This window comes from Oryctolagus cuniculus, chromosome 13 (assembly GCF_964237555.1).
Source record: "Oryctolagus cuniculus chromosome 13, mOryCun1.1, whole genome shotgun sequence".
NCBI classification, from domain to species: domain Eukaryota; kingdom Metazoa; phylum Chordata; class Mammalia; order Lagomorpha; family Leporidae; genus Oryctolagus; species Oryctolagus cuniculus.
Genome location: NC_091444.1, coordinates 58174074 through 58188585, shown reverse-complemented (window position 1 = coordinate 58188585; position 14512 = coordinate 58174074). Strand labels below are relative to the sequence as shown.

At 39.1% G+C, this 14512-nt stretch overlaps 1 protein-coding gene across 6 annotated transcripts in view; it reads left to right on the top strand.

The window, feature by feature from the left end:
- CHRM3 (cholinergic receptor muscarinic 3) overlaps positions 1 to 14512 on the top strand; it is a 613309-nt gene that overhangs the window by 131619 nt on the left and 467178 nt on the right. Inside the window, exon 1 of one of the 6 annotated variants that reach the window (XM_051821486.2) lies at positions 7522 to 11717. The exons of the other annotated variants lie outside the window; for them this stretch is intronic. The gene's annotated coding sequence lies outside the window, so the exon portion shown is untranslated. Of the gene's footprint in view, positions 1 to 7521; positions 11718 to 14512 lie in introns of those variants that run through there. 6 annotated transcript variants of the gene reach the window in all.

The following is a 14512-nucleotide window of genomic DNA, read 5'->3' as shown; positions in this document are numbered from 1 at the left end:
TAGCCTGGCTTGGTGTGTGAGACCTGGTCAAGAAAGATTGCTGCTAGGCGTTATCCTTTGATTTTGCTTAAATACTTCATTTTATTTTTTTTTATCTTTTTAAAAGATTTATTTTTAGTTATTTGAAAGAGTTACAGAAAAAGGTAGAGACAGAGAGAGGTGTCTTCCATTTGCTGGTTCACTCCCCAGATGGCTGCAACAGCCAGAGCTGAGCTGTTCCGAAGCCAGGAGCCTCCTCTGGGTCCTCCATGTGGGTGTAAGGGCCCAAGGACCTGGGCCATCCTCCACTGCCTTCCCAGGCCATAGCAGAGAGCTGGATTGGAAGAGGAGCAGCTGGGACAAGAACCAGCGCCCATATGGGATGCCGGTGCTTCAGGCCAGGGCTTTAACCCACTGTACCATAGCATCGGCCACAAATCATTCATTTTTTAAAAAATCCAGTTATCAGGGCCGGCACTGTGGCACAGTGGGTTAATGCCCTGGCCTGAAGTGCCGGCATCCCATGTGGGCTCCGGTTCTAGGCCCTGCTGCTCCACTTCCGATCCAGCTCTCTGCTGTGGCCTGGGAAAGCAGCAGAAGATGGCCCAAGTCCTTGGGCCCCTGCACCCACGTGGGAGACCGGGAGGAAGCTCCTGGCTCCTGGCTTCAGATTGGCACAGCTCCAGCAGTTGCGGCCATCTGAGGAGTGAACCAGCTGATGGAAGACCTCTCTCTCTGTCTCTACCTCTCTCTGTAACTCTGTCTTTCAAATAAATAAAATAAATCTTGAAAGAAAATCCAGTTATCTCCCATTTAACACTTGAATATATGAAGAATTTAAAAAATACTTTTTGTGAAATGAAAAATAGGACAAATTCAAGCTTTCCGATCTGTCAACTAGTCAGAATGTATTATTATGTTTTTTGCCTCATTTTTTTTTTTTTCATTTGAGAGGCAGAGAGACAGAGCACTCCCATTTACTAGTTTACTCCCCAGAGGCCTTTAGTGTCTGGGCCTGGGCTGGGGCCAGAAAGGAAGCCTGGCCTCCCACTTAGCTGCCAGGGAACCACGTACCAGATCCTTCACCGCTGATTCCCAGTGTCTGCAGTAACAGGTAGCTGGAATCAGGAGCCAGAGCAGTGTATGGAGCCCAGGCAGTATGATGCATGATGCAGGCATCGAAATTGCCAGGCCAAACATCTTGTCCGCCTTGCTTCAGTTTTTCCTATACGAATTCCCTTGTACTAAGATAACCACATAAGTTTTAGTTCCCTAGAACACAGTATTAAGTTGCTGCATCTTTTCAGCTATTAATTGGTCATTTGAGAATTACTGGTAACCATTTTTGTTCTCTTTTTCCTTCTTAATTTTTTTTTTTTTTATTTTTAGGGTATGAACATCTGTATAGATTAGGTTAATTATTTGAAGTTCAATCCAAACATTAAATTGAAGTCATGTCGTACAAATTATAAAATATTACCAAATTGTTCATTAGAGCAGCAGATGGATGAAGTGGCAATATATCTTGTATACTACTTCATCTTTGCTTGTATCCTTTCATGATACCTTGCATTTATTTTGTAATGCCTTAAATTAGATTACATTAGCAATTCTTTCATTGCTCTGAGGATGATTCACTTTTCCACAGGAAGATCTTCTGGTTCATCATCATTTAGAACAGTGACCAGGGGGCAGGGGACAAGAGTACTTTCCACAACATTGTGCCCATAGCCCATGGTTCCCCACCTCAGCTGCTTATTATCAATTTCTAGGAGCTTTATGAAAATCTGTTGCCCAAGACATCCCAATTCCAATGAAATCAGAGTTCCTGGGAGTGGAATTCACAACATCACTATGTATTATGTCAGTTGGGCTTGATGGGGCACTGGAAGGAGAGAAATAATTTTGGCTCCACTACATGGGCCATCAGAATTGAGTTGTGTTGCTAGCCTTACATCTAGTGTGCTGAAACAAACCCTGCCTTGGAGCTTAATCTCTTGTTGCCTTCACGTTGGCATAGTCCAGTAGTTAATGTCTCCTGAGCTGAATTACTAAGTAAGTAGATGATTAGTGCCTCATCTGCATGCAGGCTGTTTTTGTGATCCTCTGGAGATGAGGGAACAGGATCAGGTCCCTCCAGAACCTGCAAGCCTGGCTTAGGTTATGTCAATTATTGGCATTTTTAAGTTAACCAAGAGGCACAAGGACTCCGCTTCATGCCAGGGTTTTTACCAGCCCTCTGTGAGTACCAGTGCTGGCTTGGGGATCAATACTTGCTGGAGGTCCCCCTAATTGGGTTGATCTCCCCATAGATTTAGCAAGATATCTTTGGCCACAATAAGCACAGTACTGCTCTCGTTTCTTTGTTGCTCTTAAGTACCACTCAATGCACCTTATCAGGATGCTGTATTAAGTGAGACGAATTCCTGGAACTGGGAGTCTTGTGCATGAAGCCATCCCCTATACCAGTGTCTTAGAGTGTTTCCCCTGTTTTCATCCAGAAACTTCATAGTTTCAGGTCTTAAATTTATATCTTTGATCCATCTTGAGTTGATTTTTGTATATAGTGAGAGATATGGATCTAATTTCAAATATGTGTGTGTGTATATATATATATATATATATATATATATATATATATATATATCCAGTTTTGCTAGCACCAATCATTGAAGAAATTATCCTCACACCACCAAAATGTCTGAGCACCTTTGTCAAAAATCAGTTGGCTGTATGTATGTCAATTAATTTCTGTTATAGTAATATAGTTTTAATGATCTGTGGTTACTTTAAAATTTACATTATAAGGGTGAAATTGGAGTTGTAAAGAGAAGGAAGAAGGGAATATCATTATGTTCTTAGAATTGTATCTGCAAAGCACATTGAGTCTGTTAAAAGCTAATTAAACTTAAAATTAAAAAAATTAATAAAAATAGTGATGAGAATAGCTTTCATTATATTCTTTTGATGTACCAGAATAAGTGTTTTACAAATGCTCTCTCCTTCAGTGCTAACAACCTATCAAATAGCTACTGTATATATCCCTGTTTTTTTTTTTTTTCAGATGGAGAAACAGGAATTGAATATTTTCATGATCAAGGTAGCAGAGTTAACAATTGACAAAGCCTAGGCCTGAGCTGCTGACTGTATTATGTGAAAGATCAATGTCTTAAAAGAATAAAGGCAAGGCCCTTAAAATATCTAGATAGAACTCCCTTGTATTCCCTGAGCTCCCACTCAATGCTATATTCACCCACCATTTCCTCTAGCTCTGCAGACCTGCTGATGGTTCCCAGATTTGTGACAATTGCCTGGTATGTTGTGCCTTCAGGCCTGAGATTTTCTTCTTTCCTTCAAACTGCACTGCACTCATGATTTTCAAGCCTCCGTTCAAACGTCAAAAACTTCTGTGTGTAGCCGGCGCCGTGGCTCAATAGGCTAATCCTCCACCTTGCGGCGCCGGCACACCGGGTTCTAGTCCCGGTCGGGGCGCCGGATTCTGTCCCGGTTGCCCCTCTTCCAGGCCAGCTCTCTGCTATGGCCAGGGAGTGCAGTGGAGGATGGCCCAGGTGCTTGGGCCCTGCACCCCATGGGAGACCAGGAAAAGCACCTGGATCCTGGCTCCTGCCATCGGATCAGCACGGTGCGCCGGCTGCAGCGGCGGCCATTGGAGGGTGAACCAAAGGCAAAGGAAGACCTTTCTCTCTCTGTCTCTCTCTCTCACTGTCCACTCTGCCTGTCAAAAAAAAAAAACAAAAAACAAAAAACAAAAAAAAAACTTCTGTGTGAAGCTTTCAGAGTTCCCATATTGGTTAATAGCTCTCTTTGTGTCTTAGAGTGGTTGGTAAATATCTCAGTCCTAGTATTCCTCACTTACTAGCTAATAACTTAGGATGGTTAAACTCAACTCCGTGGGAATTCAGTTTCCACATCCACAAATATTAACAAAGCACCTGTCTCAGAGGCTTTGAAGATTAATGGGGATAATGAAAGGAGGGTGCTAAATGGAATGCTATGCAGTGCACATTTAGAAAATATCAAGTGTGTTTTGTTATCACCATCTCATTTTTGCTACAACTTCTTAGGATATATTTTACCAGACTATACAGTTGCTTTCTGTGAAGGTGGGCATGAAGGCATATATTTTTGTATTTCTATGTTTTGCAGAATATTAAGCACAGAATAGAAACTTGTGAGCACAAGTCAATTCCTTAACTCTCTCTCTAAAATAAGTACCTCATGTGACTGATAATGAGGACTAAGAGAAAATATAAAACTGGTGATCATAGACTTGCCTAGGCGGCAGCAGTTATCATTATTTGGCAAGTTTAAGTAAATGGTTAGCTACATTTAGAAGAAGTGAAACTCTTTCACACTAGTTTCTTTTTCTTATATTGAGATGACAGCAAATCACAGCTGTCCTTGCCTGCTGATACTCTTTGTGTGATGGGATATGACAAGTCTTCAGATTTTGTCTTGTTAGTACTTGCTTCAACTGTTTGCTGCTATTGCACAGGGAATGTTGATCATTGAGAGCCCTGACAGCTCTGGCTGACATACGTCTTCTCGCAAGCAGATGAATGCTTTCTATGGATCCTTTCTGTTCTGCTCTGGATTTCTTGACTGACCAGCTGTTCGATGGTGCAGTTTGTGATGATGGCAGTGTAAATAAGGTGCCTTCCCATAAATGTTAGTAATTCAACTACAGTAAATGCCAAGGCATGACTAAACCATACCTAGTATGCTTTATTACAAATAGAAGCTGCAAATCCTGGAGCAGCAGAGGTAGAGACAGACAAGAGGACATTAAGAAGCCAGCATTGAGGTGCTTTGAGTTAAGCTGCTGTTTGTGATCCCAGCACTCCCTATCAGCGTGCTGGTTCAAGTCCTGAGTACCTTGCTTCTGATCTAGCTTCCTGCAAATGCACCTCAGAAAGCAGAGTATGGCCCAAGTCATTGGTCCCCTGTCACCCACATGGGAGACCATGATGGATTTTGTTGTTCAGGCTGCTCCAACCCTGCCTGTTTCAGTCATCTGGAGATTGAACCGGTGGATGAAAGATCTTGATGTTTTCCTCCCTTCCTCCCTCCTCCCTTTCCCTGCTTTTAAAAATTTATTCATTTATTTGGAAGGCAGAGTACCAGAGAGAGAGAAAGGGAGACAGAGAGAGGTCTTCCATCTGCTGGTTCAATCCCCAAATGACAGCAACAGCCAGAGCTGGGCCAATCTGAAGCCAAGAACCAGGAGTGTGCTCCAGGTCTCCCATGTGAGAGGAAGGACCCAAGTACTTTGGTGATATTTTGCTGCTTTCTAAGGCCATTAGCAGGGAGCCTGAAGTAGACAGCTGGGACTCAAACTGGTGGTCATATAGCATGCTGGTGCCACAGGTGGTGGCTTTACCAGCAACACCACAGTGCCAGCCCCAATAAATAAATTTTTTAAAAAAGGGCATTAATTTTGGGTGGGGACAATCAATATATTTTTTCCTTATGGAATAACCCAACAAAATCCATGGGTATTTGTCTTTTCATTAAAGTTTAAAGGAACAGACTAACTTACTGCATCTTCATTACCTCCCAATCCCTTCTTTTTTTTAATTTTTATTTTATTTATTTATTTATTTATTTATTGACAGGCAGAGTTAGACAGTGAGAGAGAGAGAGACAGAGAAAGGTCTTCCTTCCATTTGTTCACCCCCTCACCCCCACCCAGATGGCCGCTACGGCCGGTGCACTGTGCTGATCCTAAGCCAGGAGCCAGGCGCTTCTTCCTGGTCTTCCATGCGGGTGCAGGGCCCAAGCACCTGGGCCATCCTCCACTGCCTTCCCGGGCCACAGCAGAGAGCTGGTCTGGAAGAGGAGCAACTGGGACAGACCGGCGCCCCCTATTCCCTTTTTAATCCACTGATTTTTCTGGTCAGGATGAATAGGCTCAGCAATGGTTGGTTGCCTTTCAAGAAAGAAAGAAAAATCATTACATAAGATCCATGTGCAAGTCTGACTTTGCAGAGGTGACACAGCATATGGTAGCATGTTGTAATGTAGATCAGCTGCTTTGATGTGGTTTTAACAGAGAATATATGAAGTTCTATATGTGTTTCACTTTGATTCTTAGGTAACTGATGCAAGACGCCTTGTTAATTACATATTATTTCACTTAGTTAAGTGTGTCCTTTTCCATCTATTTTTAAATCAGCCCAGTGATCAAATGCAAGTCTTAACAGTTTTCTACTATTAGAAGTATTTTTGATGGACAATCAAATCCTTGATCTTACGTAACCTCAAACTATCCTGTTTTTTGTTTCCTTAGATAATAAACTTCTCCAAGCATAGATCAAATTAATTAATTGCACTATTGAATTATATAATTCTTAGCCCGTTAAAATCGGCTTCCTGTCCTAACAACAGATGAACTGAAACTAGTATTTTAAAGTGAATTTGCTTGATCACTAAAATGTATGTGGATATTTAAAAACTGAGCGTCTCAAAGCACTTGGCCTATAAAAAATTTATAATTAAAATATTAAGAAAAATGAAAGTTCCAGAGTATGACCCCTACTCAAGAAAAACAAGTGTCCCATAGAAATTGTCAATGCAGGGGCCCAGGTGATAAACTGAGTTTACAAAATTCAGTGGACTTCAGCGGAGTAATAAGTATAGCCAGAGAACTAAAGGAAACCATGTTTAAAAAGTAGAATTATGTGAGTGATCTTTCACCAGATGGAGAGTACCTATAAATAAATAGAAATTGGATAAAAGACACAACTGAAAATTTGCTTGATTACTTTGAAAGTAGACTTGCTGGCAAATAATCAGTGAATTTGAAGACTGATAAAGTTTGCCATGAAAATCAGGAAGAATGAAGAATGAACTGAGCCTCAGGGATGTGAAGTAGCATCCAGTATACTGATGTGTAGGAGTTACCGAAGTCCAAAGAGCAAGAAGCAGTATTTACAGAAGTAAGGGTCAAAATTTCTTAGGTTTTATGAAAAATATCAGTCTATATATCCAAGAAGCCCAACCAATTACAAGTCAAAAGAGCCCAAAGAAATCTGTCCCTAGATGAATACATCATAGTCAAGGTGTTGAAAAATGGCAAAGAAAATTCTGAAAGCAGATTACAAGTTAGCAGTGCTAAAATCATTTATTAGAAACTATCATTAGGAGTTTTTCAGTAATTGACCAAAAATTTATACAGGAATTCAGAAGACCTCGAATAATTAGAGTTTTAAAAAAGAACAATTACAAGACTCACATTTCCTGAATTTGCAAATTAATATAAAGCCACAGTAAAAAGGCAACGTGATATTGGTATGTCTTATTGGTATAAGATATATATAAGACATATTGATATATAAGGTATATCAATATATAATATTGATATATCAACATATAAGATATATCAGTATTGATATATCAATTGATATATGATATCAATATATAATATATATTGATATGTCAATTGATATATAAGATATCAACATATATATTGATATATCTATATATATATTGATATCTTATTGGTATAAGATTAGATACATATAGATCAATGGAATAGAATTCGAAGTCTAGAGATAACCTCTTATAATTATGGCCAAGAGTTTTACTTAGCATTTGCTAAGTAAAAGAAATGGGCAAAAGGATCTAACCTGCATTATTTCATTTGTATGAGATTTTGGAAAAATTTCAAGTATGGAAATCAAACCACAGGTTGTCAGAGGCTGAGACAGTGAGAGAATATTGGTATAAAGGAATATAGGGAACTTTCTAGGATGAAAGACATGCTCTGTATCTTAATTGTGGGTGTAGTTGTACCACTTTATACATCTATAAGACCTCATCAAACATTTTTCTAAAAAGGGCTACATTTTCCATATGTAAATTCTAATTAAGTCAAATTTCAAATGGAAAGCTAGCAGCTCCTCACGCTTTATTAAGTATCACTAATGTAGTGATGAGAACATGAACCTCAGTCTGCATACCTGGAATTTCAGCCTTGTTACTTACTGAAAGACATTTACGGTGTCTTTAATGGAAGGCAGTAGCAATATGCATAATGTAACAGGTATTGCAAATTTAAATTATTTTAAGTGGTACATTTATAGCAATTATGTGACTGTCAGAAAATTTTGGATGGTCTTGAATTTTAATCTTAAAATATTGAAACTATGAACTGAAATGTTTGTTTTTTCACAAAAGATTTATTTATGTATTTGAAAATCAGAATTACAGAGAAGGAGGGAGAGACAGAGAGATCTCCCATCTGCTGGTTCACTTCCCAGAGGACCACAACGTCTGGGGCTGGCCAAGCTAAGCCAGAAGTCAGGAGCTTCTTCCAGGTCTCTCATGTGGGTTGCAGGGGCCCAAACTCTTGGGTCATCTGCTACTGCTTTTACCAAGCCTTAGGGATCTCATTTGAACGTGGAGCATCTGGGACATGAATTGGCACCCATGTGTGATGCCAGTATTGCGGGCAGTAGCTTTACTGGCTGTGCTACATCGCTGGCCCCAACTGAAAGTTTTTAAAATGTGTATTTTCTATTTTTGCGATTTCAAGAATTGATTGAAAAAGTGCATTTCTCTTCCCTTTATCCATTCTTTTTGGACAAACCTCACTCTCTAATGCAGGCAATCTACTTTTCTGCACTCGACTGACTTGGGCTTACTTACAAAACCTAGAACAGGCAGTCTTTTTCTCTGATGTTATCTAATCCAATTTAATGACCAATGGGAAGCTTTAATTAATCAACCCAGCTTGACATATCCAACATATTATTATTTTCCGTAACTCTTTATATTTTGAATTGTGTTCACTTTATAAATATATATCAAGATTTATTTCATTAAAATATTTATACTCTTATTAAAATAATTGAAAATGTGAATGAGGAAGAGGGGGAGGAAGAGAAAGGGGAAGGGAAGGAAAGGAAATATCTGTCAGGTGCGACTGCCTCTGTTAGTGGATGCAAGGGGTCCCTCTGCTTGGAGTGTGGTCAGATAATCAGCCTGAAGCAGGAACAGCTCAGGGGAAAGCTTTATTTGACAAGTAAAAGAGGCAGAGGGAAGGTACAATTCAGGAAAATAAAGCCTACCCCTCAGAGAACTAGTTCGCTTAAGTTTTTACTCCAAACGTTAGGGTAGCACCCTTCCTGTGTACACTCTACGTCTTCATACCTTGTAGGTTTAAAAAAAAAAATCTAAGCCAAAGTCTGTTTTTTGGAGCTATAACCGTTTCTGGTTCATGTTGGTCTGGCCCCCTCTGTGAACAGTCTTGCAAGATAAGCTTTTCTATGTTCTTTTTCCTCCCCCTCTTCTGAATCTTATGCTCTTGGTTATGTAATCAAAGCATGTGAGTGCCTCATGGTACCTAGAATCATGTTTTGTTGTTGTTGTTTTTATCAGTATTACTGTATTAGTGTGTTTCATAGTTAGGAATAACTAGGACTTATTTCAGATGTTGTTATATATTATTCTATTTAGCTTCTATATTGTAAAGGCTTTGAGGACAAAAGCAAGAGAAAGGACACATTTGGCAGAAATGGTGAATTTAAATGAAGAGAAATCACATTTTAAAATGTTGGAAGATGCTGAGAATATCTGAACAAAAAACTTTAAAAATAGTTTTATAAGTGCCAATGATTATATTTAAGTATGAAGTATAAATTACATAGTTTGATCATGTCAGGATTCATAAAATGTTAGAGTAGCGTTTTCTTTAAGTCTTCTTAAAAAGAGTTATGAACTACACATTTAAAATGATCATGAACTTAGTTATACTAAGGAAAAAAATCACATATGCTGTACACTTTGTCTTTTAGGAAGGAATGTTTCTAGAATGTATTTCTAATTTGAAGAATTTTTCTTAAAAGGTATGTAGGAGTTCTGCTGCACTTGATAAAATTGAACACTAAGATCCTGGGAAATCTTGAAGTGTAATGAAAACTAGGAAGCTAAGTATAAAAGTAATTACGAATATGGGGGAAAGGCAATAAGAAAAAAGTCCCTCTGGTGAACTGTAATATATAATCTTTACTATAAATATGTGCCATAAATCATCTTCAAATAAATGTGAACAACACGATTGCAGCAGATTCAGCTAAAATTCATGTCTGCTCATTGCTTTTCTCTCTAATTCATTCATTGCATGGAAAAAATAAAGTTTTACTATTTTTCAAAATAGCCCCTTAATGAAAATCTCTAATTAAATGGTTGTGTCTGCTGGAAGTATGTTTTGAAGCATACTCATTCCCATTAAGAGTGAAAAACGTCTTTCTTTTTAGAAAAGAAAAGCATCCTGTTCCTTTCCTTCCTTGATTTTCATTTGGAGGTGAAAACAAAACCTACAAAATAAGGGCTCTGTATTTAAGCTCAACTCCCTAAGCTTATAAAACTCTATCACTGCCCTGAGTCTACCCTGGCTGCTCGGTCTACTATCCCAATTATCCTGAGGCTGACTGGGCAGCTCTTGCTAGTTAAGGGGAGGTACTTCACTTCCTTTCTACACCATTCCATGAGTACTGGAATGAAAATGTTCATTTTAGGAGAACAGCTATACTGATTGCATGTGTATATCTTTAACTTCTGTGTGTCTTCCTGGAGATATCGTTTTAGCTATTTAATTTTCTGGAGCTGGGGGAATGAATCCCATTTAATAGACTGTGATAGCGGCTTAAAGCCCCAGCCTGCAGCCCTGACATCCCATGTGGGCACCAGTTCGAGTCCTGGCAGCTCCTCTTCGAATCCAGCTCTCTGCTCTAGCCTGGGAAAGCAGAAGATGGCCCAACTCCTTGGGCCCCTGCACCCACATGGGAGACCTGGGAGAGGCTCCTGGCTTCAGATCAGCTCAGCTTTGGCAGTAGTGGTCATTTGGGGAGTGAACCAGTGGAATGGAAGACCTCTATCTCTCTCTGGCTCTACTTCTCTCTGTAACTCCTTTTTCAAATAAATAAAATAATTCTTTAAAAAAAATAGACTGGGAGATGCATTGAGGGTTAGGTTGCTATGCTGTAACTAAGTGCTGCAACCAGAATGAGCAGCCCCACCTTGTTTCCCAGTGTCTAACTTATCATGTCTGAGTTCAGAGATGCTCTCTGAAATAGAAAAGCAAAATAAGTAGTTGTGTGGTAGAAAGTGAATGGAATGTGCAAAATAAAACCTAACAGTTTCTGTACCTGTAAAATAAAACAAATACAAATTTTCAAGATTGGAATGAAGATTAAATGAAATAAAGTTAGAACATTAATCACTTTATCCAGTACTTAGGAGACCCTCAATAAATAGTAATGAATAGTAAAAATTAACTGTGAGTGTTGTAGGGCTTTTGAAGGGGACATTAGCATGACAGATAGCTGTTAACCTTGAGTGAAGACTTGTTTTGAAGATGGTATCTTTCCTGAAAGAAAATCAAGCTGTTTCCTCTCTCATATGTTCTAAGTCTTTTCCTTTTCCTTTTGTTTTGCTTTGGATTTTAGTACCCTACACCTACACGGAGTGTTACTGTACCTTGTAAAAATGCTTTCACACTCTTTGTCAGCTAATTGTAGTGGCTCTTGTGTTGCTGTTAGTCTTACTTAGGCCTAAAATACCTATCCCATGGGGAAAATTTGTCTTCCATGTTCCTATATTTTTTTCTGCTCATAAATTACATAGTAGATTTCATATCTGCAGTTGCTGTTGATGCTTCTTTCTCAGGAGTCAACTTCATGGAAATCAGTGGCTGTGGATGGGCAGTGTCACAGGTTAGTCCACTACAAACATGAGTCTGTTAAAGACTGGGAGGGAGACCTGGGCCTTGGAAGAGAGGCTGTTGCAATTTGACCTTGAACCTGACTTTGAAGATGACCTGGCCTGGAACCACTGATGAGCCTGAGGCAGGTTAGTGGATCAAAAGCATGAGTAGGTAAACAACGTGCATGGCTTTCACAACTGCAAGCCTGCTGAAAATGTCAGAGTCAGTAAGTTAGGCTCCGTTGCTGGATTTCCAGGTCTGTGTCTAGTTAGGCATTGAGTATGTTGCCCCCAGTTACTAAAAAGGCAGGGTTAACACTGGTTTATGTTAGCTTCGTGTTCTTTTTTTTTTTTTAACTTTTATTTAATAAATATAAATTTCCAAAGTACAGCTTTTGGATTACAGTGGCTTCCCCCCCCCCCCCAATAACTTCCCTCCCACTCGCAACCCTTCCATCTCCTGCTCCCTCTCCTATCCCATTCACATCAAGATTCATTTTCAATTCTCTTTATATATAGAACATCAATTTAGTATATATTAAGTAAAGATTTCAACAGTTCGCACCCCCACAGAAACACAAAGTGTAAAGTACTGTTTGAGTACTAGTTATAGCATTAATTCACATTGTACAACACATTAAGGGCAGAGATCCTACATGGGAAGTAAGTGCACAGTGACTCCTGTTGTTGACTTAACAATTTGACACTCTTGTTTATGGCGTCAGTAATCACCCTAGACTCTTGTTATGAGTTGCCAAGGCTATGGAAGCCTTTTGAGTTCGCTGACTTCAATCTTATTCCGACAGGGTCATAGTCAAAGTGGAAGTTCTCTCCTCCCTGCAGAGAAAGGTACCTCCTTCTTTGATGGCCCGGTTCTTTCCACTGGGATCTCACTCACAGAGATCTTTCATTTAGGTTTTTTGTTTGTTTTTCCCAGAGTGTCTTGGCATCCCATGCCTAAAATACTCTCATGGGATCTTCAGTCAAATCTGAATGCCTTAAGGGCTGAATTTGAAGCCAGAGTGCTGTTTAGGACATCTGCCATTCTGTGAGTCTGCTGTGTATCCCACTTTCCATGTTGGATCATTCTCTCCCTTTTTAATTCTATCAGTTAGTATTAGCAGACACTGGTCTTGTTTATATGATCCCTTTGACTCTTAATCCTATCATTATGATCAATTGTAACTGGAACTGATCATTTGGACTAATGAGATGGAATTGGTACATTCCACCTTGATGGGATTGAATTGGAATCCCCTGGCACGTTTCTAACTCTACCTTTTGGGGAAGACTGATTGAGTATGTCCCAAATTGTACATTTCCTCTCTCTCTTATTCCCACTCTTACATGTAACAGGGATCAATTTTCAACTAAATTTAAACACCTAAGAGTAATTGTGTGTTAATTAAAGAGTTCAACCAATAGTATTAAATAGATAAAAAAATACTAAATGGGATCAAGTATTAAGTTGTTCATCAACAGTCAGGGCCTTGTTGAGTTTTATAAACTTGCGTTTGGATTTCCAGTTCCCAAAGTGAGCAATACCTGGAGGTGCATGTAATTGACGTATTCTGTATTTTATTTGGCAGCCCTGGATGGAGGAACTAGTTATGCTCTTTCTTTGCTAAAGTTATTCTCCTATGGCAAAGAATCTCTCTTGCGATGGACAAGGTACTGCTGTCTTCCTTGAATGCTGCTGCAGTTGAGTTTAACTCTGCCCTCACCTGAGAGGCATGCCATCATTTCCACAAATCAGAGAGCATTTGTTAGAGCCGCAGGCATCCTGAAACACACCTGAGACACCTCTGTACCCTCAATGTAAAATCAGTCATCTTGTTGAAAATTACTGTATTCACTTGAGGGGACTATGATTTCTACATCACTTAATTTCAAGACATACTTTGGCAAGTATTTGAAGGCCTCATGAAGGCACAAATCTAAACTTCCAGGCTGTTACTGCACACAGAGAAAACCAACCGTGGGGATTTTTGTGTTCTTTTGACTGCTTTGTTTCTTACTCTACTTTTAGAAAAGCGAGGGTCTTTTCAGGTTTCAGAATTGCTAGTGCACTGACTTTTTGCACAATTGATAGTTACATATTATGTTTCCTAGTGGACTACTTAGAAGAAGTTATAAGGGAGCCTTTTCCATTGCAATCTAAAAACGTGTTTTTCCTCTGTTGAATTGTTCTGATAGAAAGCTTCAGCATTTGGGAAGTGGAATTAAGTCGTAAGATGGTGATTAAGTGTGTTGTTCTTTCCTTGGGTTTCACAGTTAACTTATAAGTTGGCTTTCCTTGACTGCTTAGCATATACGTATCCCCAGTGTATTTTAAATGTCTAAGATATGCATAGACTGGTTGCCAATTTTGTTGCAATGTGTTAAAGAAATATCTCCTATTGACTCTTCTAGTCTAGACATATCTCCTAGTCTGGTATCAGTTATTCTTTTTTTTTTTTTTTAAATCTGCCAGTAAACTGGTAAATTATCACTTAAAATACTCCGACCATTAAGGTTCAGAAATTAATTACATTTGTTCCCTAAGTTCTAATGCTGCTGCTTTTATTGTGATAGTGTTTTGTTGGGTATGTCTTTCTATATAGAATTTTTTCTGATGGGTACCTTAATTCAGTTCCCAAATTCCACTCCTTCAATCATCCTAATTCTTTATATGCTCAGCAGCTGCAGTGTCACAATGAGTTCTGCATTCGCACAGAGTCCTTGGAATTATTTCATTATTAATAAAATAATCAGATTAGGGTTGATTTTTACCTTTTCCTACTCACTGGATATTTGACTTTGAAAT